The sequence below is a fragment of the Uloborus diversus genome, chromosome 9 (genome assembly GCF_026930045.1).
Source record: "Uloborus diversus isolate 005 chromosome 9, Udiv.v.3.1, whole genome shotgun sequence".
NCBI lineage: Eukaryota > Metazoa > Arthropoda > Arachnida > Araneae > Uloboridae > Uloborus > Uloborus diversus.
In genome coordinates this window covers 151,087,469-151,114,720 of record NC_072739.1, presented here as the reverse complement: position 1 = coordinate 151,114,720, position 27,252 = coordinate 151,087,469, and the positions used below count along the sequence as shown (strand labels likewise).

At 36.4% G+C, this 27,252-nt stretch overlaps 1 protein-coding gene across 1 annotated transcript in view; it reads right to left on the bottom strand.

Moving 5' to 3' along the window:
• LOC129229261 (protein singed-like) overlaps nt 1–22,078 on the bottom strand; it is a 79,176-nt gene extending 57,098 nt beyond the window's left edge. The window contains exon 1 of the mRNA XM_054863531.1: nt 21,936–22,078. The gene's annotated coding sequence lies outside the window, so the exon portion shown is untranslated. The remainder of the gene's footprint in view (nt 1–21,935) is intronic.
• Between the last annotated feature and the right edge of the window lie 5,174 nt (nt 22,079–27,252).

Sequence of the window (27,252 nt, the reverse complement as noted above, 5' to 3'; positions counted from 1 at the left end):
CCAAACGTGAGTAAGTCAATACATAGAAATAAACATTTGATGATCACTTCGGGGACGGTTTCAAATTGCAGAATCTCACCTTTGTACGATGCGAGTGCACGGTTAATTGCGTAGACATGTTTCGTTATTACAAAAGAAAAAAAAAGTAAAAAACCTTCCCCGTAGTGTGAAACCGGAGGTTGTAGGAAAAAATAGTTTAAAAAAAACTGAAAGAAAGGACAAAACAGCTTCTCTCTTTTTTTTTTTCAAATTTATGCAAATTTAAAATGGCATTAACATGACTCAACAACGCAGCGGTATTAAACTTGTTTTTTTTTTCGTACAACGACATTGCACACAGATGAAATACATTTTTCACGGATCGCATTGTGAATTATTAATGAAAGTTATGGTGCTGGAAACAAGGGGGTGCACAGTCCCCCTGTGGAAGGGGGGGGGTGAAAAGGGACACCTGTTGGTGTCGGGCCTGAACCTGAAAGAGGCCCAATATTTTTTAAACTAGGCGTGAAACATAGGGGTAAACAACAGGGCCGTCCGAAGAGTTGACGGCGCCCGGGGAGAAAGTTTCCTGGCGCCGCCCCCCCCCTATACACACAGAAAAATCAAGTTAGTTATAACATCAATGCATATTACATACTTATTTTTTTACATATTAATGAACAGAACAATTAGAGGGCTCTGCATAATACAAATTAAACCACAAGCAATAAATCTGTTTCGAATATGTGTAAAACATTAATGCCCAAAAGCTTTTCGAAAAATGGAAATGTTGAAAATCCAAATATTTATCTAGTAAAATGTTATTCCACTAGATAAAGAACAAACAAAGAAAACTGAGTTGGTTTTTCATTATTGATCAAACTAAGAACGCGAATAAATATTTTGCTGATTATAAATAGAAAATGTATTTATCGAAGTAAATTACATTAAAATTAAATTTCGATCTGGATTCATCCAATGATACTTTTCAAAAGCTTTTTTGTTTTACTTGTACGAACTTAATACCAGCTTTCAAACATGTTATAAACAAAGGAATAGCGTTTTTGGAGCTTTAATTTCAAAAAAAAATCTCTAGCCCTAATGTTACAAAATATGGCCTTACAAATTGCATTTTAAAACTTGAGTTTAAGAAAATATTCGTACTAGAGTCCCCATGCCACCTTTCTTTAATATCACAAGCAATGGGTTTTTTTAAACGACACTTACAAAACGTTAAGTTGAATAGTCCCTGAATGTAAAACATTGCTTAAATTTTTTGAACCATAATTTTGAACAATTTGGGGGGCCAGGGAACAGTGCCGTCTACAGGATTTATGGGCCCCTATGCAACTTCCTTCAAGGCCCCTAACTTTTTACTTGAATCTCCTCTTTCTTCGCTCTGCTTTTACATAGATATCCTAAATATTGTCAATGGGTCTAGGTCTAATAAGAAGGGGTTTTTTTTGACTGAAAGTTTTTTTTCCCTCAATTAAAATTGCTTTGCTGTGCTTCTTCTTAATTCAAACTTTGTAATGTTATTAAAAAGAGATTCTTATATACAGGGCCGGATTTCGACTTAATAGGGCCCAAGGCTACTTTAAGTATGGGGGACCTTTTTTGTAGTTCGGATAACATTATATTAGTAGCAAATCAGGCTTTTTTAAAAACATTTTCCCAACTATGTCTTTTTCTCTGTCACATATAGCGATATAGCCATGAATGTGTTTTTAAAAAATGATTTTGGTATAATGTCTTTTTCTTTTTCTTTTTACCTTGGACGAGGAGGCGTTTTCAGGAGAGTTATACAAGGACCTCCTTTGAGTCGAGGGTAGAATCCCTCAAATTTGAGGGGTTCTGGGGGTTTCTCCCCCGTAAATGTTTTTGAAAAATGTATTAAATATTCTGCATTTTGAGGTCTTATAAGAGGTAATTCGAACTACAAAAACATCCGCAAAAATAGGAGAAAAAAATACAGATTTTTTTAAAAAACTTATGCACTCTTTTGCAAATTAAGGGAATACAAAAGAAAAATTGCCCTTGGTTCAACAAATCGTTGATATTTATCGACAGAGAGGAAGAGCGAGAGAGAAGAAACGATATGACACATAGTATCGACTTTCGGTTACATATTTTATTTTTCGGCCCATTAGTTTTGATTATCCCCTCTACCCACCGACAAACACAATGCTGAATCAATTGAAAAATTATCTAGATTAAACAATGCATAAAATTCTTTAAAAGAAATGATGGAAATATTAAAAAAAATAGGTACTAATGAGAAAGCAACATTCTAACCATTCAGAAAGTTCATCTCAAGCTGTAGCTTGTTTAGCTTATAGGAAAATTCAACACTGATTCTAATTAATACAGTGACACAGGGGAACCCCTCCCCCCAAATAAATTTAATGGCCCTGACCTCCCTAGGTGGGTACCCTTGAGTGACACAACAGTGCCCCTTTTAGACATTTGATGAGAAGTGATGCCTGCGTCCAAAATGTTTTCCCAAATTAGGCAACCGTTTTTAGCCTACTTTCCCAGTAAAAGTCAGAAAAAGAAGAAAAAAGCATGAAAGAAGGCTTAATGCATCTTTAAAATGTCGCGAAAAAGAAGAAAAAAAAATCAAAAATAAATAAAATAATTAAATAAATATCGAAAAATTAAAAATTGGAAAGTAGGGTATTGAGATGGGGAAAAATGTCTGTCGGTCTGTCTGTCGGTCCGTCGGTCTGTCTGTCTGTCTGTCCCCCCCCCTAATAACTTTTGAATAAATAGTCCGATTCGAACAAACTTTTTTTGTTCGAAAGATCTCGGCGAGGACATCTCAGTCATATATTTCACTTTTTGATTTGAACTATTTTTTGTTCAATTTTGAACAGTTCAAAAAAACTTAACATTAGCGCCTACGGGGAAACTGAAAGTCAATGTAGATTCCGTACTTGAAGGCGGATTTATTTCAAACAAATTTTGTTGGAAATAGCTATTGACGCCAAACTCCAGACTCCGACTCTGAGAATTTAGAGGCACCAGACTCCGACTCCTGTGCCAGACAATTAATCGGACTCCGACTCCCCGACTTCGACTCTGACTTCGTAACTTTGGCAAAAATTTATACACGGAGGACAAATGACTGACTCCGATTCTTGGATATTCGTCTCCGACTCCTTTATCCCAAAATGAGATTGACTCCGACTCCTCAGCTATGGTTTTCACTGTGAAATAATTATTGTTGATATGATTTGTTTTTATTTTCAAGCTAAAGTTTTAATTTAGTTATTCAGTTTTCGGCGAATAAACTCAAAGTCATTTATGTTTCTACATAACGATATGCGCAGACGATTTTTTTTTTTTTTTTTTTTTTTTTTTTTGACAATAAAAAGTACTTCTTTAAGTTGACATTTTATTGTTTTTATTTTTTTTTTGGTAGTGCATTAATTCATTTAAAAAATTATTTTTGGCAACAGGGGAAAAAGAAACGATTTTTTTTATATATGATGTATTTATTTTAATAAGCTTATTAATTTTAATTATTATTTTTTCGTTTTGAAAGCTGTTAAAGAATTTTTTTTTTAAGGGAAAAAAGTGTAATAGCTGCTTTGTTTAAAAGGTGCTGCTTTTGTTTTTAAATTTTTTCAGATGTGTGAGGAATATTTTATTCCTAGAAATTAGCAAAAATATGTTTGAAACACTTTGCGATTTTAGCTATTTTTGAGAATATTGATCAGGTACTAGAAAGTAGTATGGGTATACGGGAAAGTAGGCTCGTATAGTTCTAGACGGAATTTCTTGTTACTCTTGAAACAACGCTAGAATTAGTTTCATTTTGTATCACTGAACTTAAAACTCAAATCAATACATATTTTAAAATGTTTCACCAAACTGAGCCGTTTGCCAATGTTTTAAGTTTCGAACGCTAAAAATGCAAGCGTTTTTTTTTTTTTCTTTTTTTAATTTTTACCCCTTGTCCATTTCACTAAAGTTCTGGTAATCTTTCAAAAATAAGCGCTTTTTTTTAGCTACAGTCGATAGAGAGTTCTGAAGATAAGGGCAAAACAAAAAATTCTCACTTCGAACTTGTAAGATTGAAAACTTGTAATCTCTAGGAGAAAGAGTTTCTTCAAACTAAAAAGCGCTTTTTTTTTTTTTAAAAAAGGAAGAAAAAGAAAAAAAAAAAGAAAGAAAAAAAGTGGTGGGAGGGATTTTTTCTTTTTCTTAGGCCCGCTTCGTGGGCCCCCCAATCTCTCACGGGCCCCTATGCAATGCATAGGCTTGCCCCCCCTTCTCGACGGTCCTGCCAGGGAAATGCTCCAGATCCTCCTATCCATAAAATCTTCAAAGTTTGTCTAAAGTTGCGTTTTTGAAACTTCAATTTCGAGAACTCGCTGGGGGAGAAGGAATTTATTTCAATCTATTTAAAAAAATAATGGATCGGAAACAGTCTCTGAGTTCCCTCCCTTACCGTAACGTCAATAAACATGGCCAATAATTGCGTTTTTAAGGCTAAAATTGCGTTTTTAAAACTAAAAGTTTCAAAATTTTAACCAGACAGCTTTTGACCTTTTTTCCTATCCGATCAATTTTTTTTGTTTTGGAGAAGCGCCTTTTGTTTGATTCTAAGCACGTAAATTCTCAGAAATTGTATCTGCTTTATTGATACAAAGGAAACGAATGTTTTGGAGACTTAGAGAGAGGAATATTTTCGTGCCCTAGGAAAAAATAGAGAATCATTGCAATGATTCTATGATTGTGTATGATTGTGTATCTATGACACACGAAATGAAGGGACGCCGCAAGGCGCCCCGAATTTTATGCAATCAGGGCATTTTATACGATGAGGGGCGCCGCAGGCTCTCCTCGTGAAAATTTCGTTTTCGTGTGAATGTCGTCGTGTTTCGTCGAAAAGAGGGGCGCCATGCGGCGCCCCCTCATTTTGTGGCGCCCGGGGCGATTGCCCCGCTCGCCCCCCCTTGGGACGGCCCTGGTAAACAATATGGAGGGGGGCCCGGAAAAGTCATTTGTGATGGGCCCAAAAATTTCTGTGCACGCCCCTGCGTGGAAGTATAGAGTTTGAATAACGCATGGTCCTGGAGGTCCGTGGGCCTGGGAACCACAATTTTTGGGGCACCAAAATGAGGTAATTTTTTTTCTTATTTCCCCCCTCCTTTTTTGGAAACTACTACTTTTGAAAAGTGCGATTTTCCCGTGGTAGGGGCACCACATTTTTCCAGCACCTGGGCACCACCTCGGTTTGATCGGGCTCTGAGGAAGTATCCAGGGCTGTGGAGTCGGAGTCGAAGAGTCGGAGTCGGATAGATTTTGGGGTAAAGGAGTCGGAGTCGGAGTTGTTCAAAAACATGCCGACTCCGACTCCAGGCTTCTTATTTTCTTTCCTTTTCACTGATTCTCCTTGCAATTTTTAAAAACTGATTACCAATTGGTTCGATTACATGTATAAAAAGATACTAATGAGAAAATAACAGCCGTTATGGCAATCAGCTAGCTTGAGTGCTTACCGAACTTTCTGTAGCCGTCCCCTAGTTTTGCTTGCTTTTGAACTGAACTAATAGCAACTGTCAGCAAACTATTTTGTTGCCTAACATTTTCAATTAATCACTTTCAAATAAAAATAGAAATATAGTGTTTTGTTCGATCTCAGTTATAAAATAGTAAAAGAAATGTAACAAAATAGTAAGTCGAGGCCCGTAGCTAAGGTTGAAACGTTTAAGGGTGATCGGTAAATTCAAAAAAGTTATGGCGCGAAAGCACGAATCCAAAAGATCCGATGAAATAATCTCATGTTTTTTTTTTCTTTATTAAGACTTATTATTAGTGATTACAACACTCAATAATTGCAGTTAATCTTAAAATCTTCATATTAAGGTTAATCTTAAAGCAGCCAATAAAATGTAAATTAAAAATTTAGCGAAGAAGAAATATAGGTATAGTAAAAGCTATTCGTATAAATTTGTATACCCCCGCATTTTGAGTAAAATTAGCTCATGACGTATATGTGCCCTATTTTCGCTGAAATTGTACTGATGAAATATAATTAAAAACATATTCGCGAAAATTTTCAGAATTAAAATATTTATATTTTTTTTATAAACTCTGAAATTAACTTTTGGTGTCATCTACCAGATGGGTGTCACCCGGGGCAACCACCCCCTCTCAAGAACTTGGATTTAGAAAAAAAGCTTTTTTTCTCTCAAGTTACAGCTTTCAAAAATTGAAAGCACACGATTTGATCAATATCAATTTGTTAAACATTAAAGGGGGGCAAATTACAGATAATCCTTTTCAAATTTTTTAAAAGGGATTTTTATGTCATCTCACTTTTTAACTCGTAACTATTGGAAAATTTGATTTTTAAATTGTATTTCTAACGTTGTATGCGTCTTAGGTTTACAATAAAAAACAAAATGTGAAATTTTCATAAAAAGTAATTAATATTTAAATCTCTGTTTAGAGGTTTCCCCCCTTCCCCTGAAGGGAGAGAGGGAGTTGAAAAAATACAATTAAAAAAATAAATCCGGAGTCGGAGTCGGGCGTTTGAAAATCCAGGAGTCGGAGTCGGGGTCGGTTATTTTCCTTCCGACTCCGCAGCCCTGGAAGTATCTGTTCAAAATTACGTTTACATCCTGGCTGGTAAAATTTGTAAACACACATATTTTATTTCCATTCACAAAAGTTAGGCGATTTGAAAAGTGTTCAACATAAATAACTATTGATCTTCAAACAGCCAAGAATTTGCCGGCACCCATTAATAATTTCTGTCCTAAATTTTCAGCGTAATGTAAACAAAAAGAAAAAATATTTGAACCGCCTTTTTAACTAAATATTCATTATAAATAAGTTGACCAGGACCATATATTTCTCCCATCCAAACAAAACATCTAACTTTTGGGGCAAAAAAACTGCTCCCATTTTATTTGTATTTAATAATACAAGAACAGAAATAAACAATTGAAAATAAAGAATTTATATTTTTTGTGAAGCATAAATTTATCCTACATTTAATGTTCATTCCAAACAAAAGTAAATTTATATTCAGTAAATTACCGCCCATTAGCCAGGGCTAAAGCAGAAATACGTGAAATACACCGCCAGCTCAGTCATTTCCAGCCGAGGACTGCAGTTTCGTGCTTATTAGCACTCATCAGCCCGGCATAGGAAAGTGACTGAGCTGGAAATGGAAAACCTCTTAAGGAAGCCAAGAGTGCGAAACAAACTGATAGCTAAAAGTAAATTTCTTGGAAAGAATTCAAACAATTAATTTGACACTAACAAAATACTTAAACCTTTGGTAGTATGAAGCTGCGTTTCATTCATAAGAGAAAACACCGTTCTAGGGGCAAGGGTGCCGACCTGGGAGGGAAGGGGGGGGGGGTCATAGGGCAGACCGTCTTTGAAATTTTTAGAGTTTGTTTAGGGGTATATTTCTTTCGAGGGATTTTCGCGAGTTGGGGAGGGGGTGCCCTTGCTGTTAGGGAAGTGGGCACCCCTGCTAGGAGTACCTTAGTGCAAGACAAAAATACATGAAGTTTTCAATACTAAAAAGTCGAGAAAGTTATCCTGATTTATTGCCATCTCAATTTTTAATAGTGGTCGGGTATATTTACTACTAGTAGTACCCGCACGGCTTTGCCCGTAATAGAAAAATTAAAAGGTCTTTTGGTTCGCTTGTATATTTAAAAATAATGTATATTGAATTTTCTCGCCAATTGACTTGTGCCAACATGTTACGGTTCCATGTAATGATAATTTCGTAATTTACTCGTCCATCTTATGAGATTTTTGTTCTTAAAATTTGAATGGAAAAAGAACCACATCGAATTTTCGAAAAATCGCTTCGAGGTGCACACCCCCATGCTACAAACTAACTTTGTGCAAAAATTTCATGGAAATCGGCTGAACGGTCTACGCGCTATGCGCGTCACAGAGATCCTGACAGACAGAGGGACATTCAACTTTATTATTAAGATTACATTAAAAAAAATTGTTAAGGTTAATTTTCTCCACTATGTTACTCTTTTCCTGAAAAAGGGATATTTCGCATTTCCGCATCCCAAAGCTCAGTTTGGGGGCAACGAAAGCAGTACCAAAAACGAGACACATGGTCACCTTATACATACTATAACCGGTGGGTGCCCAGTGCCTACGAGGGGAGTGGGTTAAGGTGTTTTGTTAGGGTGTTTTGGGGGGAGGGGGGGTCACAGACAAAGCAAGTGAATATGAGGAGATAACATTTCGAGGCTTATTGGCCGTGATCTAATTGGAGTAGAAATTCCAGACGTTTCGGCTTGCTTTGCTGCAGCCATCATCAGTGGTTTGAGTTTCATCAGTGGTTTGAGGTTTGGTGAGACTGATGATCAATCTCACCAAACTCAAACCACTGATGATGGCTGCAGCAAAGCAAGCCGAAACGTCTAGAATTTCTACTCCAATTAGACCACGGCCAATAAGCCCGGAAATGTTATCTCCTCATATTGACGCCGGCCGTGAAAGCCTTAAACAGTATTTAAAGCAAGTGAAATTTTATAGGGGTTGTTTGGGGGGGGTGGGGTGTTTTAACCTTTTTGGGGGTCTCATTCGGGGGAGGGATCCGAAATATTTGAGGAGATGGCCACCACCGCTCTGGTGAACTTCCCTACTAAATATAACAAACATTTAATTACGAAAAGCAATTTGGCAACTGAACTGAACTAAATTCAAAGATATTTTGAAAAAAAAAAAAACAAGTTCATTCAACTCGTTGTATTTCTCACCGCACCAAATTGTAAAGCTACATTCGATTCGGGGAATCTTCTGAATACAAGTTCCTGTCTGCGAGGAACTTGAAATCAAAGGCTATTTCGTCTCTCGGAAAATCCTGGCCTTGCCCCTGTGACTCATTCTCGACTTTGGATGAAACACCCTAACTGACGCCATTCGATTATTCGATTTGAGGCTGTTTCTCGAGACGGAAAGAGAAAGATGAAACAACAAACTCAAAATATTTCCCCCATCTCTTACATCAAAAAAGAAAAGGCTCATTGCGACTTCGAAACCGGAAAAATTTGAAATGATGGAACTTTTCAGAAGGTAAGGGGAGTGGGGGGGAGCAAAGGGTGTGTGCTCAATGTAAATCAAGCAAACTTACGGTGAAAACATTAATTTTTCAAAGCCAAGAGGGGGATCACCTGACCCCCCTAAACCACGGGTCTGACTTAAATGTACCAGTTCTTTTGCTTCAAAAACACCAAGCTCAATTTTACATAACTTCTTACTGAAACGTAAGGCTGCATAACTCTGAAAATAACAACGTAACAGTTTAAGGAAAACCGACTAGTAATGCACTTTAACGTACAGAAAGGTCTACCACAACATCTGCCTTTCACTGGAAGTGAAAATGAACCATTTTATGGATTTTTCATTGTCTAATTTTGTGTTTAAAAATTAGGTCTGATCTTAATAATTTATAAATTTAGTTAAATTGCTTCATTTTTTATTGCATATTGTAAAAATTCAGTTGATATCAATGATTCATTAATTTTGTTAATTATTTCATATTTCTGTTTATGAATTTTTGTTCTCAAACTACACGTTGAAAGAGGATTCTTCCCAGTCGATGTTCTACTGAAGAATATTTTTCTGGATTCGGGACACAACTTTGGGGGGAGGGGGGGGAGAGAAAGATTATCGCATGAGAGTAAGAAGCAGTCTTCTCTTAAAATTATTATTTTCGTATATGCGGGAATTTTGATAATACAGATTTTCTGGATACACCTCAATTTAATTTCGTGTCTTTTTAAACCGCAACTTTGACATTTATGACCTAAATAATACTTTTTTTGAATGCAGATAGTTGAAAAGGTGTATAAACCAGGGTTAACAAAAGGCAAAGATTTAATAGGCAAGGTTTTCAAAATTATCTGGGGGAAGACTAGGCTCCAATTCTGTGGGGTGGACTCCATATTTTACTCAGTCCTTTTATCTGAAGTCCTTATCAGCATCTTGATAAATGAAATTTAGGTCTAGGATCGTATAACATCTATTCCAGGAATATCCTGCAACATGAAAATATCGTCACGGTCACCCTCCTTCCTTTTAAAATCAGCAGCTGGCAATTGGCGGACCACGGTCCAAGTTTGGACTGCGATTGATCACAAGGGCACCCCTATGCAAAATTTTAAGGGCGGGGGGCTCAAAAATTTTCCCCATGGTTTAGCAGAATATTTTACCGATTTCAGTACAGATTGGAGATATTAAAATTTGATATTTTTAATAACTTATTCATTAATGGTTTAAAAGAATTTTTATACATTTTTGCAAAGAAAAAAGCACTAAAAGAAAGGAAGTTCTCATTTCTAAAGGGGGGTGCTTGAGCGCCCTTGATTGATCAAAAACTGAATTTCCAAAAAGTATTCGGAAAGTGCGACTTAAACTAATAAATTTGTACTTTCAAACAATCATGTGCAGATATACAATGTCTTAGGGTGGTCCACTAATGGAGCCCAACCCTAAGAGCAAGGGCGTACCCCCTCCCCAATATCACGAAGATCCCCCCCCCCCCAACCGGAAGTTCCCCTCTAAAAAAAGAAGAAAATACTCCTTAAAACACCCCCCCCCCCAAAAAAAAAAAAAATTCAATGGTACAGTCTGCGCCATGACCCTTATTAGGCGGGCACCCCTGGGGCACCCTTATTGGTTTTCCGCAATAGTTTTAAGTCATTAATTAAGTGCCTGATTTCAGCCATTTGCCTGTCAATTGTTTTGGTGCCACATGCGTTTGGGAAACTTTAGAAGAACAAATAATCATTAAAAACTAACGGCCGCCAACCTTTTAGAAACTGTTTTACAAAATCTTTGCAGTTTGTAAAAAAAAGCTTCCCTGCATGAACCTCACTTGAAAAATCTCAATGACGCAAACTTTTCTTTCTCCCGTTGATTTTTGAATACATTTATGCCTGTACATTGTATTTAATATTATTTTGTAAGGGAAAATTTAAAAAAAAATGTGAATTTTTGATTTTTTTTTCTGATTCTCAATAAACATTTTTCAAAAGTATCCGGACCGCACTAATAGTTACTCCCCCCCCCCCCCCCGTTCCTCTCATCTGTCCTTTCCTCGATCCACAAGTTCATCGTTCAACTTATAAGCTAGCTACGTTTTAAGATAAATAAATACCTTTGTGCTGAACAATAGGGCAAGAAATAAACAACGTCAGAAAAGCACGAATTCGCAGACTACTGCAGACACGTGTTTCGGCGTTACAGGGAACGCCTTTTTCAATGCAAAAAGTAATGAGATTATGGATGAAAAGACATCCATAAGCTCATACGTACGTCATAAGCTAGCTACGTTTTGTTGTTCCTTCGCTGCTGATTTAAGACATGCTATTTTATGCATACTCTCTCTGAAGCGAATTTAAGAATTTCAATACATTCTGGTTTGTATTTGCCACATAATAAGGTACACACCTTTAAAATCTATTAACTGACTATGTTTTACGACTTATCAGAGAGCGTTGATGACATAATTAATGTAACAGTAATCATTTTCCTTCAAAAACGTATCCTCATTTTTTTAACCCCCTTTTTTATTTACTGTTAAATATAACACAGGGACGTAGCCAAGGGGGGGGGTCCATGGGGTCCGGACCCCCCCTTCCCGATAGGTCACTGTCCTCCTGCACTTACATAAACAGAATTTTCCAAAAAAAAAATAAAATAAATAAAATAAAAAATTCTTTTGTCCTAAATATTTTTATTAATCGATAACTTTTTCACGTTCAGTTTAGTTCAGAACAATAGAACCTCTGGGAGTGGTGGTGGGGGGGAAGGGGGGGGTGGCGACAGAAGTCTTCATTCCGTGGTACGCGTCGCAGACCTGCCCAAAGAAGACATTATCTTATTAGTCCCCTGCCCCGCAAGAAAATCGCCAGCAGCTATCCGAAAATATCCGAAAAGGAGACATTATCTTACTCCCCGCAAGGAAATCGCCAGCAGCTCGTAAACAAACATTTATTGTCAACGAAAGATTGATGAGAGTCACCAAGGATGAAAATGTCGGAGACAGGAAATTTGTCGGAATGTTTTTGAGGGAAGGTCATACAAAGAGGACAGTTGTGGGGTCAGCCGCCGTCTTTTTAGAAGGTGCCTAAGGCCCCTAGAGTCATGGATAGTGCAGAACTCTTTTCGCACATTCACTTTCTCTATTGCTGCCATTGGTATGGGTTGTTTGCACGAATGTTTTCCTCCAAAGTAAAAGGGAAAAATCAGGAGTAAAACCATAAACTCATAAGAAAAAATTAGCCAACCCCCACTGGGTAAGTTGTATTGCAGTTTTTTAATGTGTTTTTTTTTTCTTTTTTTTAGATATAGGAGCAATTTTATGCATTGTTTTCTCATTTATTTAAAATTTTGTTCTGACAAAAACAGCATCGAATATCATTTCATTTTTTAACCAATCAATTCAATTTATCTCACTTATAATTTTCATTCCTAACAATGATGGATTACTTATATCATTGTGTCCCGGAAGCTCGCAACTTTTAGCATTCATCAAATGCCTTTCTACAACCATGAAACTAATGTCTGGAAATTCGTTCTGAATATTTATTAATAGTACGGTGCAAATAGACCGAAAAAGGGCCTAACCCCAACATCCAAAGTAAAAGTTTCCTGTCAACTCCAAATTGTTGTATACTGTCCACATATTGTTTGGTAAAAAGTTACACCGTTATCAGCGTCGGGTTTTGGGGGGAGGGGGGGAAGAAGTTGGTAAATTAGTAGTTTTTATCAGTTTTTCCGAAATATTTAGAAAACTATAGTGTTTAGCACGAAAAGTGCAATATACAAAATAATCTACACTAAATTACGAACAAAATGGTCCTAAACATTATTTTGTTAAGTGAACGATTCCAGAGTTACAATAGGTGAAAAATAGAAATTTTTCGTATTTTTTTAGATTTTTCGGAAAAAAAATTCATTATCACTCGGGAGTGTTTTTTAAAAGCAAATTGCGATTTATGGGGCCGGTGGTATGTTTGTGATTAGCCCTTGAAGGAACGACAACCTCACCACTCAAGGGGCTCTACTTTTAAGGGAAAAGAAGCATTCATGGACCGTGGTTATATGAATCTGCTGCACGGAGAGACCCAAATTTTCTCTAGACAATGCCGCAATAAGAATAAATATATTATAAACATAGATGATTTTAAATTATAAAAATTCATAACAATTATGATTTATAGTTATATCATTTTTAATAATAACATTTTTATAAGTGCAGCTTTTGAAGTTTTTTCTTTAGAAAATAGGCATATTCGCCTGCATATTGCAACCATATTTTATCAAACTTTTTGACGTTCGTACACTGAGTTCAATACTAATATTTAATAAAAATGTAGAACGTTGAATGCGACATATTGTGATGTAAAGTATTCATCAGGATTCAGTCCTGTTCAAGCATACCATAGTCCTCTTCTAGATCTTCGTCTATGATATTAGTGCCCCTGTTATTACTTCCTAGACCTGAGCAAATACTGCACATGCTTGAGCAGTTTAGACCACTACTTCTGCACTCGCAGCTATGGACGCATTCGGCTTTTTAAACGCGCACTATGAGGGAAAGTAATTCCTAGGGAGTTACAGAAGGCATTGTTGTAATTGGTCTCAGGTATTCACCAATCTTCTTCCACCCCCACTGGAGGTAAATTCTTTTCTTCATCCAGCTGCTGCTGAACCTGGTGGTAAATGAATGCTGCCTGGTAACTGTAGAAATGAGGGTAAGCCAACTTGAACAATGAATGGGCTGCGTTGCAATAGCCTGCAAGTTACACTGGTAGCGAAAACTATCTAGATCTTCAGTATTCTTTGCTCCAAACATCGCAAGAAAGAAATACTTTCCTGTGTCAGCCACCGCACTGGGGTCAGCTTTGGAATCGTTAAGGACTTAAAAAGCTTCGTACGAAGAGCGTTGTTGGCTTACACTTTCCTATACGGTGAAATGTTTCCCTTTTTGTAGAAAGATGGTACATTGTCACATCCTGTGAAGGCGTATATTGCAAAGAGTACACCCTTCATGTCTCCAATGCTTCGCTGAATGTCCGAAACAGTGCATACCTTTTCCTGCTGATTGCCTTTCTTTGGTACCACCATTTTCAGTTTGTTTTCTGATGGTGTGTGAACATTCAACAGAACTACTAAGTCCATGTCATCACCGATCACACAAGCTTCAACTCCATTCTTAGCTTTATCAATCGCTGTTAAAACTATAAGTCATCGTCACCCGATGCTTGGTGAACTGTGCAACCGCCTCTTTGCAAGTACATTGTCAGGAGAGAAATTAGGCCCATTTTGTTCTTAGTGTTAGCTAGAAATTCACGTTGGTTGATAGTTACATCGATTGAGTCTTCAACTTTGACTTCAATGTTAGTCGTAGAACGTGATCTACATAATTGTTCTTCATCTTTTGTGGTTCCTTGCTCGTATTCATCAAAAACAAGTTGCTGGCCTATAATGAGCAATTAACGTAATTTATGTATTGCTCGCAAATCTGTCTGAAGGTAGCTGGGAAACGTCAGAAAACACGATGAAGAAGGTGATCTTCATTAATGATATAGAACGCTTTTTCTAAATAAATGGGGTGATCGATGATTCTTTTGAATCTGGAACCACAACAGACACCATTGGAGATTTGCTCCCCTTCCTTATCAAGCCAGATTCGTTGAACAAGGGTGGATGATATGCACGTAATTCGAATTAAAATAGTCAAGCCCGTTTATTAGAATATCGGTTAAAAGAATATCCCGCTTAATATAATACATTTTCAATGTACCAAACCAATGTAATGTGTTATTTTTATCCCGGTTTTTGGAATATCCCGCTTATTAGAATATTTTTTCGTGGCAAAATGGCTATTCACTTAAGCGGGTTCGACAGTATTTCTTAAAGTCTCTCATATTTTCTTACAGTGCACACCATCCGATGTGAGAGAGTATTAGGCAGGGGTGCACGTGGACTCAAGTAAAATTTTTTGAAGGCAGTGTGAAATTTCCTGAAACTATGAAGCTAGACCCTTCTCCCTCCCCAGTAAAAACTCTTCAAATATGCATACAAAAATCATTTAAATCATTAATGAAAATTATTTTTAAAGTTTATTTATTTTTTATTTTTTGAAATAATTTTTCAGTTTTAGAATGTGTTGTCAACCCATAAGTTTTGGAAATTTCTGAAGTTTCGGATCACAAACACCCCTGGTATTAGTGTTCACACATACAGTGGTGTTGTTAATTATTATAGACTTGGTAACAGAGGCTAGAGACTGAACAGCTAACTTTCTTTTCAAGAGTATCTCTGAATGTTTTGTTCTCAATCTTTTTTGAAGCTAGTAGTCTAACTTCAATTGCTTTATCACAGTTCACGCAAATTGCAGAAAACCGGTTCTCGTTCCCAGTATTTCTACGTTTCTAACCCCGTGTGGTGCCTCTTAGTTTCTTTTTGACTAGAATACGATTGTACAACATTACTTTTTAATAAAATTATTTAGTTATTTCTGTTTACGTAGTAGTTAGAATTGCACTTCCCGAGAAAATCTTAAAAATGCGAAAATTTTCTACTTTACACCCGCCGTAACTCTGGAATCGTTCACTTAACAAAATAATGTTTAGGACCATTTTGTTCGTAATTTAGTGTAGCTTATTTTGTATATTGCACTTTTCGCGCTAAACACTATAGTTTTCTAAATATTTCGGAAAAACTGATAAAAACTACTAATTTACCAACTTCTTCCCCCCCCTCCCCCCAAAACCCGGCGCTGAAAACGGTGTAACTTTTTACCAAACAATATGTGGACAGTATACAACAATTTGGAGTTGACAGGAAACTTTTACTTTGGATGTTGAGGTTCATGTCTAATTGCACTGTACTATAATTTTCATCACAAGGTAACAGATTTTTTTTTTTCTTTCACTCCTTCTGAGCAAAAATGTACCGAAAAAAACTAGAATTTTTGCGAATGTTTAATCTCTTGCGTATTTATATATGATTTATGAAAAAGGGGAAAAAATATGTATCTGGAGGTAGTAAAAAATAGAAATGAATAAATAAAGGTTAATACTAATGTAACAAAATTGATTTCAATGATATCAAAGTTGAAAAAAAAAACAAAGAAATTGAATTTAAAAAAGAAATTGAATGTGTTTGGTTTTTTAAATTTCAACTTTGGAATGATTAACGCATGTGTGTAAAGATGTATAAGTTTAAAGATACATATATATTTCACAATGAAATTATTTTAAATCTATATTTTAAAGTACTAACTGAATTGTTTTCATGAGGTCAAAAGAAAAAGTTATTAATTAGTTTAACTGAAAATATATATTTTCTTCTATAATCTAGTTCCATTTTTCGAATAAAATACTATATAATATTCGTGCATATGCTTCATTTAACAAATTTTTTGATAGCTATTTACTGACTTTTTTGTATTCAAGAATTATTTAATAAGTATCTGTACATTCATAGTTAAAAAGCACAGTAGACTCCAAATGCAAAAATAATAGTAGTTGTTCTTATCCTTATAAATATAATAGCCAATGATCGAGTAACGCTCTCGACCTCATCAACAATGAAACTCGCGCCACGCAATGATAATTTGATAACAAGTTTTGGTAATGTTTAAAATGCAGGGAAAGGCTTTATTGTAACAAGGCTGAACTGGATCCAGTAACTTAACTGTTTTACTGGTAAGACTGTCATTTCAGGGGAATGAAGAAACGAAAAAGTGGTCAACGTTGAACCCTATCTACTGAAGCTTAGGGTTAATCCACTGGAGTTAGGGTTTAAAATGTCAACTATCAAAATGTCACCAAACAGGCAATTGCTTCGTTCAAATGTGGAATCAATTTTCATCCATCATATCTTGACAGGCGATCTTCTAGTTGTTATGTAATTTCAAAATATCAATTTATATCGTATCTAGATTTTTAATTTACAACTTTTCTTAGAGTTTTTACAAGAGATTTGTCCTTTTTTAAAAGCATCTCATGACTTAGAGCAAAATGTTTGCTAACTGAGGCTTCAAACTACCTATAAACCTTTTATATTTGTCACCGAAAGATGATTAGCTTTTTACAGTAATATCTAATTTTGGTGCTGCCGCATTATCACAAAATAGGGCAAAGATTACTTCCTAAAGGAACGAAATCGGATGACTACCGCCAAATGTAGAAATGTAAATTTTTATCTTTCCATATTGTTAGTGAAATAAGTAGGTTTAAAGTGTCAAATTTTGTTGTGATGATTCATTATTGTTACTATCGGTCATTTCCCCTACAGTTGTTTAAATTGAAATTTTAAATTTAGAATGGAACATTTTGCACAGAAATTGTTTTGAATCAGCATAAAGAACAGAACTACAGATTTGATTTAATTTATTTGTTTTCCTGAAGAGGGGTAAAGACATATCTATACATAAAATACTATGTAAATACAATGTGTTCGTAAGTGTATTCATTCAATTTCCAAAGTTCTAAAAGTAATACTTCCTCTTATCACCCTTAAATGACCCTGCATGCGAAACTCCTTAAATAGAAAATGTCCAAGAAAAATGTTTAATATCATTGATAGCCTTAAAAATAGTATTTATAAACAAATTATCATTCAAATTTTCTTCAAAATTTTGACAAAGATATTTTATCGTTTAACTTAATTCATCGTAAATACCATAACTGAACCTTAGATATTTATTTTAGCAATACATAACAAGAAAATACTTATTAACGAGCAACGACACTTCCTATTCGCAACTCCAACGAACTATAGGGGGCATTGAAGTCACTGTCTAATGGCGGAATTGAAAACTAAAACAAACGCACATGGTAACGAAGAAAATGCTAAAAGTGTTGTGATTTTTGTTCGTACGTATGATTTTTTCGCTTTATTCTTTTTAAACTAATTTTCAAAGTCTTGTGGATATTCTGGCCCACGTAGAAAGAAATGAGAATTCAAGAAGCATTACTAAACGTCAAAGATTAATGCAAACTACGTAGTTCGTAGTTCTAAGCAGCTATTTCCACGATGTTGAATTCGATATTTATCAATTCTTGATAAAACTAAATAATAATTGTGGCCTGACAAGAATAACAATTAATGCCAGAAAATTCAATGTGACATTACAAATTGTTATCGAAAGAAGATGATACTTTTTTGCCTTGCTTGGCTAGCGCTTATTTTTTTTTCCATTTGTAGCTGAGTTATTTCTCTCGAATTCCCGAATCGGTTCATTTAAAAATTTTCTGTTTCGATTTTTCTAATTTCTGAGTTACGATTTAATTGTGTCATGTTATGCAAATCATCAACAAAATTCTCACGGATATATGGTGGTAGTTTTCTTTTCAGTTGATTGACCATTATTTCCTTTCACTTATCGAATTCTGTAATCTTACTACCATTTTATTCCACTCATGATAAAAATTAAAAATGGTTTAACTAAAAACGCGATATCTCGCCAAGGCTACTTTGCTCGCACTATACTAATACTATAACCCAAAACAAATTTGGCGAGACCTTTCAGCTGAGAATAAAAGGAATAAAGTAAATTCTTTCTCTGTTATTCATTTTGTTCTACGATAATATATTCAAGAAAATATTTTGCATACTGTCCATTCCAACTAAATGCTGCTGTAAAATATGGTAAGTTTAATTAATTTCAGATTAAAAAAACCCCCATATTTTTACAAATTCATACAAAACAATAATTTTTTTTACCTTGTATAACGTTATCCAAGTTTGTTAATCCAGAATTTTCGCTTTCACCAATTATTAAGGAAATAATGAAAACTAACATTATTTTGAGAAGCTCGAGAATACTACTAAGGGACGAATTAATTTCTGTAGCTGAAAGCAAACTAAGACACATCGATAGCGTTAATAAATACTCAGAACAAACTGCTTGTGTTTACGTCAACTGACAAACGTGGAACGCAACGTGGCAATGTTTAAGTTTCATTTGCAGTTTCTTAAATCACCGCAAGGTAGCGTATTCGAGCGCTGGAGTTCCGAATGTATTTTCGTTGTTTGAGCAGCTTTAATGTTTTCCTAATAAGCTTTTATATGAAAATATTATTAAAAAGGATGAAGATTAGAAGTATCATTCCATTTCTTATCGTTGAATGAATCCTAAAAATTTAAATGAATTAAGACAGTTCTCAAGGCTCTTTAATGAGCCTTGGCGATATTTTCGTCCATAGAAGCATTAAATGCAGTTCAAAATCCAATTCAAAACAGTCAGGAGTGGGGAATTATGGAGCATTTATTGAGTTAGACAGTATTGAGCGTTTTTTTTTTTTTGAAAGCAAATATATTGCAAAGCTTTAACTATCATACTTATATTATATCATTACTTAATTAAGCTAATTATCATACTTATTAATTGTAGTTTTGATTGGAATAGTATTAATTTATACAATTAACAGTTAATGCTTCTGATTTAGCATGCTTCCATTTTTAAAGTTCGTGCAACCTTGGACCCCCCTTAACAAAATCCTAGCTACGTGCCTGTATAACACTACAAATGTTTTCCATGAAATTTTGTGAAAAACATGCTTTAAATTCAATAAAATTTTAGCTAATATGATCAAAAGATTTTAGCTTGTTATTATTGAAGATCAATTAACTGCAACTAGTTTCTAAGGCGAGCTTCATGAAACGAAGTTCTTGAGTTCCAAATGATTTTTTGCAATTCATTCACATATTTAGACAATGGAAGACATTTTAAAATTTCAGGTTATATATTTCGACATGTCGCACCCGGCCACAAATAGAAAGTTTTGATGGCAAATAAAACCTCGATATTTGTGCCATTCCTTTGAAAACATGAAATTTTGAAGGATCAACAATGTTGCATAATGCAACTTTCAAAAAAATATATCTTTCTTTACAATAAATTGCAAATTAAATCATATATTCTGAGAATCTGGCTCACTTAAAACTGTTTTGGAGGATTCTTCAATCGTTAAATAAACTTTGTTTTTTACGACGATACTTTTCTCATTGGGTCAAAACTAATCACTCAAATCTAACGAAAATTTCATCCATTTTACGAAAAGTGTAATCGGAGCATTTTTCACGAAGCCAGCTCGTCAAGCACGACGAAAGTTCGTGATAATTGAAGATGCGATTTGGCTTTTTTCCTAGCTCATCATCACACGTGGAGAAATTTCCGCAATTTCTGAAGCACTCCCAGGGGCGTACACAGGAGGGGGGGGGGGAGAAGGGACATCTGTTGGCCCGGGCCTTAAAGGGGGCCCAATTTTTTTTAAAAACTAGGCGTGAAATATAGAGGTAAACATTATGGAGAGGCCCGCAAAAGTCACTGTGACGGGCCCCAAAATTTCTGCGCACTCCCCCACTTTAAAGGGTACATCGTTCGTGGGATTTGGTTTTAGAAATGCGTTGACGGAAAAGGTTTAGCACAAGGGCGCCCATATGCAAAATTGTAAGGGGGGGGGGCTCAGATATTTTCCCCATAGAAACCGATTTCAGAACAGATTAGAGTTATTAAAATTTGACATTTTTAATAACTTATTGATTAATTGCTGGAGAAGAAATGATTTTACATTTTTCCAAAGAAAAAAGTACTAAAAGCAAGGAAGTTCAATTTCAAAGGGGGGGGGGGTGCCCCCCCATATGGGCGTCCGTGGTTCAGTAATAAAAGATTTTGAATTTGGAAACTTAGGTATGTGGATTTGAACAACACAGAGATGAGAAAAAGATCAATTCAAAGTTCAGATTTTATGCAAATTTAAAACAAATTCAAAAGCATTATTAAAATTGTACTTCGTAATTCGAGAGGATGTGACAAACAAAAACCACGCCCACATTTCTATAAATAACATTGATTAGGGAGAGAGACAGGTGAGAACCAATTGCACCCTCGTGATTGTTCTAAATGACGGTCTGATTGCAAGATGAATGTCGTGATTCATTTACATATGTTTAAATGTCAGTAATTATTACATTTGAGATTGATATCAAACTTTTGAAAAAGTTAAAAGTATCCATAAAAATTAACGTACAAAACATTGTTTAAATATTATTACATTATTTTTTCCAAGAAAAAAATCAGGTTCAAATCGTCTAGGGCCGGTCAAATTTTTCAGCGGTGAAGGCTTTGGAAAATAAACTAGGGTCGCTGTGGGGGGAGAGGGGGTTAGGATTCAATTGATGCCCTCCCTGGCTTTGGGAAATTTTTTGCCCTTTACATATAAGTGGGCGTGGTTTTTTGGTGTAATTTAGTTTGAGTCTACACTCTTCTACCTCTGAGTCTTTCACTTGAGGTGCAGTGAAGAGCAGATTTAGGGATCAGCCCCCCCCCCCCTTTTCCCCTGGACAAATTCGAAATGACGGGCCTGAAGTACTGTTTTAAAAAACCGCATTCTAAAAAGGGATCATTCAAAATCTCTCAGATTTTCGGGTTTTAAATCATTTTCTTAAATGCTTTGTAGATACATAATTTTTGTTGTTATTTACATAATGTGTCGCTAGCACAACCAATTTTGTATATCATCAGATTTCTTGACAAAAAATAGTAGTTTCCAAAATCAATAATTTATCACAATTTTTGATAAAATGCCCTAAAAAATCGATCCTGAAAAAAATATTTTAAGAGTAAATTATCAAGTTAGAAAAGAAAAAATGATAGCAATTTAGCAAAACACCACGGCCAACATGTTTTTCAAGCAGACAGATCTGCAAGGATGATAAGCTGACACATTAAACAAAAGCAGATGCTCATCACAAACAATAAAAATTCCCAGCGAGTGACTAACAGCACAGCGTTGGGGGCAATGGCGTCTCACACCGAGGGGGTGAGGCCATTCTAGAAGGGGAGATCTCTTCCAGAAACCAGCAGACCATGCGGCCGTTGCCTCCGAATGTATGACAAGGAAAAATGAATAAAGTTTGACACTCACCCTAGAGTTAAAAGGCTTGTGTATCCTTTCCGCGCGATGACAAGGGTTGAGCAGCAGACGATTCTGAGAGGACAGACGATGTAAAACCTGCAGCCGGCCGATCTCTCGCCTTTCGTTTCTGTTTCTCCCTCCCTCACTACCGGCTTGAAGGGTTGCCGGTGTTAGAGGGCGCTGCTCCCATCGCATAGCTTTATCGCCAAACTTGCTCCGTTCGTTCATTGATTTATTTGCTCTTCTGCTCCGTTCTCTTTTTCCCAAATAATGTTCGACGTGCAGAAAAAAGATTTTATCATGTTCCCTGTCGCGTTCTCCATATGTACTCAGAGAAGCCTCGATGGCTATTTCAAGGTTTTTGAAATTTAAAAGCTGTTCACACATTTTTTGCACGATTTGATTCGCAATGGTTGTGTAATGTGTACTCACAGTGATTCATCAATCACTGATCTATTTATCCATAAAGCGTCATCCAAAAAGAGAGTTTTTTTTTAAACTCAATCAGACCCGTCATTTAGGAGGATCAGGAGTGGGCAATTGTCCCCCCCCCCTCTCTTTGAGAATTTAATATATTTACATGTCCCCCGGCAAGCAAAAGAGACAAAACTCAAAAAAAAAAAAAAAAAAAACAGCATTGAAGAAATTCAAGGTTTTACGCGCAGTGGGATTTGGTCCCTAAGTATTACAATACGCGCAAAAGGTATGATGTGATATTTACTGGTGAGGTTTTGTTGTCGTAAATCAGCGTTTGTCAAATTCTGTTCCGTGGAACCCCGGGATTCCTCAAGGGTTTCACGAAACTTTTCTTCCTTTTAATTAAAATTAGGAAAGTTAAAGTACTTTTGTGAAACTATTACGAATGTAATCCAATTCAATTCAGCGCTAATAAAGACCCTGAACGACATTTTTTTTTCTAAATGCAGTATACCGACAGCCCCGGTTATCACACCCAGAGACTGCAGTTTTGTGCTGGAATAGACTCATCAGTCTGGAATAGTCAATAACCGAGCCGGAGGCAGGTGCCATCTCATTGAAGCAGAGAGTGCCAACAAATTTTTAGCTAAAGTAAATTTAGCACCCCCGCGAGAGTCCGCAGCCATGGTGCGGTTCAACTTGGAAATTGAAGGAACAGTTTTCCATTTAAAACAACTGTTGTTAAGAAACAAATTTGTGCAGAAAACTGAAGACAACTCCTCCACTTCTCCCACAAGACCTTCTCGGTTTTAGTGAGAGATGTGGAGTGACTTTCCAACGCCATCCAGCCAAGAAACCCGGAACAACAGCTGACTTGATTGAAATTTTGACAAAATACAGTAACACCAACTTTGTGCAGAAAAGTAAAAGAAAATATAACAACTTTAAATCTGGCTGATTTGCAGAGAACTGCGAAGTTAGCATTTCTTTTTTGAAAGACAATGTCTCGCCGCTCGCCTTATCTAGTGGTCGGAGGAGTCTGACTGCAGTGGGGCAGTCCCGGGTTCGAATCCCGGCTTGGGCATGGATGTACTTTCCCTCTCATGTCCTTGTCCTTCCTATGTGATTTGTTGCGAATGGGGTTGCCTACACTATAAACGGGTCCTGATGGCATGTGCGCAGGGTCCGATCTAGCCAAAGTGATGCCCAGGTCCTGGTAAAACTTGGTGCCCCTACCATAAGAAATGCCGTATATTTTCAATGTAATTTTAAAAAGGATGTAGAAAAAAAATCCCCCATTTTGGTGCCCCAAAAAATTGTTGAGCCCAGGTCCACGGACCCGCAGAACCGTGCGTTGATCAGGCCCTACATGTGCGTACTGTAAAAGTGGAACTTCACACCAAATTACGGTACAGTTGGAAAAGTGAAGCAGCGCACCACAAATTGTCAGCTCTAGCTGGCACCATAGCCCGATCATTCGGAGATTGCACGTGGGGCACATTTCTTATTCAGGCCCCTCCCCCCTAGGGTCCGACTAAGATTTTTGAAGACACTGGGCACGAAATTCGTTTTGGGCTCTCTCCCTCCCTCCCTTCCCACTTATTCTATATTGTGAAGCTATAAAATATTTCTATTCTTGCGTAGTAACACAACCGTACTAAATTTGGTGGTACCTCATCCATTTAAAAAGCAGAAGAGCAGTGTTGCCAGATTGGGGGAAATTTCCCCATTTTGGGGAAATCTGGTGCTCTCTGGGGAAATTTTGGGGAAATGAGTTTTGAGGGAAATTCTTTGGGGAAAAATTTTTTTCTCGGGGAGAACCTGGGGAAAGAAAAAACCTAGGGGAAAAAAGAATTTTTTTCGTATTTAGATTCACGACAAGAAGTAGTAGTTACATTGTTTGTATCAAACAACGTTGGTTTAGCCTTTGCTAAACTTTATGGAATTCTCATTTCGCTTTATGTGGAATATTATGCGACGGAATTCGCATTAATGTTCTGCGTCAGTAACTAGTTGATACGTGAAACAGGTAAAAATAAGTGTAATGAAGAACGTTCTTGGATAAATATATACAAAAATCATAGTTTAAATGTACATACAGAAGCAGAGTAGTACATGCAAGTAGAAAAAACATTTGGCTATTTCTTATCTGTCAGTCAGGGCACCCGCAGTAGAAAATTAAAAGGTGTTTTGGTTCCCCTGTATATTTACAAATAATGCATGATGAATTTCTCGCCAGTTGGCTTGCCCACGTTACGGTTCCACGTTATGATAGCTTGATAATTTACTCGTCCATCTTATGTCAATTTTGCTCGGGAAAACGTTCTTAAACTTGGAGTAGAAAAAGAACAAAATCCAATTTTCGAAAAATCGCTTCGAGGTGCACTCCCCTATGCTACAAACTAATTTTGTGCCAAATTTCATGAAAATTGGCGGAACGATCTAGGCGCTATGCGCGTCACAGAGATCCTGACAGACAGAGAGACTTTCAGCTTTATTATTAGTAAAGATAATAAAAGATAAAGAAGACAAAAAAGAAAAGAAAAAAGCTAAAATGGGAAGAAAAAAAGTTGGGGAATTTTATAAGAAAATTTGGCTATTTGGGGAAAAACATTTTTTTTTCAAGAGACAAAAATACTAAAGGATGTCGACTCATTTTATAAAAATATTAGTGGAAAAATAATTTTTGAATTTGGGGAACTTCGATAGAAAACATCGCTTTTTGGGGAAAAGTTGGAAGGGAATAGGGAAGTTGCAACCTATTAAATGTTCATATTTTGGCTATTGGATATTGTTAATTGACCCTCAAAACTAAAAAATTCACCATCGCCGAATTTTAAAACACCGTGGTTGATTTTTAATGAATTTTTAAAAATCCACGCCCAAAAGTGCGCGCTTCTGAAACGTCACGAGCCTACGTCACAGGGCGCGAATGGGCAGCCTTCCGCCGAAGATCCCTTGTTTTCGCTAGGGACATTTTGAGCGCGCTGATATTTTTATTTTTTAGAAATTCAATAATCCTTTTGAACACACTATGGAGGCCGGATTCGTTAAAGCACAATCTAATAATCTTCCTCAAATAATATCAATGAGATATTCGAATATTTTCGAGTGGATGAGAGGTTTAATGTTCCAGAAACGCGAAGAGTTAAATGCGAGGAGAAAGCCTTTTACGTTTCGTCTTCGAAGTCGAATGCGTGACATTCGCTTCTCCCCTCGGGATGACGTCACTTCCTATGCCATTTGACGTCACAAGAGCTTGAACTTTAAAAATTAATTTTAAAAAAACTACTTATCGTATCGCAAAAATTTTTTCACCTATGATGTTCATACATGTTACTCTATCATATAAAAATAAAATTGAAAAATCGAAAACTTCCCTATTGGGGAAATCTGGATTTGACCATCTGGCAACACTGTAGAAGAGCAGCATACGATAATTGTATAAGACTTGGTTAAACTTTGCCCGTTGCAGTAAACCGTAAATATCAAAATTATCTATGATATAACTTTTAATAGTAAATACAGACTAAACTTGGAGTGGTTTTGGGATTTGCAAAGAGATCAAATTTTTAAAGGGAATTTTTATTAACAAATAAGAGATTTTTTTCCTTGACTTGGCACTTGCAAAAATATAAATTATACCACTGTACTCTAGATTCTGCGTGAAATCATTAATTATTTTTAATTATCATGATAAATTAAGGATAATTTGGGCCTCCTGAAATCAAAGAAGAGGGGAGAGGGGCCTGTGCCCCGCATGCCCCTGCGGTAATCAGGCTCTGGCTGGAACACAACAAATCTCTTAAAACTTTCGCCCTGAGATATTGTCCGAGCACTTTCTTCTCTCCGCATCCGTACCAAATGAGCCCAACAGCAGCATGAGCAGGATCAGGTTCGAGCTTCATTACAGTGCACGTCACGTATGAAGTAAGATTTCATTTCAATATTGCTCGGAGTTTTAGGACTTAATATGCTCTCGACGTTGAAAAAGCATTCACTCGCCACGCTTTGATGGATTACTCTAACGAAAAGTGCGAAATGTAAATAGGTATTATCAATTTGGAAAGCCATCTTAGATCCTGGAGGGAGACGCGAATACGAATTCGATCTTTTTGTGCACACTCATGTCGGAAAACTAAGCATGATTCGCAAAATGTAAGAAATTCGTCGTCGTTGTGGATACAATGATTCGCAATCTGTCGTGTAGATCCCGAAGATGAAGAAATATCATGGTTTGCATGTTTCAAATAAGCTCTCCAAATCGACATGCGCAATGCATCGACGCATGGGCGTCGCGGCCGGGGGGGTCCAAGGGGTCCGGACCCCCCCAATATTTGAGGACCGGACCCCCTCAATATTTGAAAATCGGACCCCCTCGATAATTGTCAAGATGAAATTCATTATTTTGGGGAAATTATTTTTGCTTTGAAGACTTTAAACAGTTGCATAATACATAATTTACCATGTTTAATTCATATCAAATAAAACGAAATGAACATCGAAAAAAAAAAGAACTAAATAAAAACAAAATAGGTGATGTGTATTGTGAACAGAAAGTCGGAAAGTGAACTCCAATGACAAACCATTGCTCTGCTCTCTGCGCACACGAGCTTCAGTGGAGGATGCTAGAAAGGGGACACCTTCTCCCGAGTGCAATGTCAGCCATCCATAGTCGTGTCGCCGGTCTCCCCAGCTTGAAAGCAGGGCTGCGGAGTCGGAAGGAAAATGACCGACTCCGACTCCTGGATTTTTTAAACGCCCGACTCCGACTCCAGATTTTTTTATTTTTATTTTATTGTATTTTTTCAATTCCCTCTCCCCCTTCAGGAAGGGGGAAAAAAACCACAAACAGAGATTGAAATATTAATTCTTTTCCATGAAAATTTCGCATTTTGTATTTTATTGT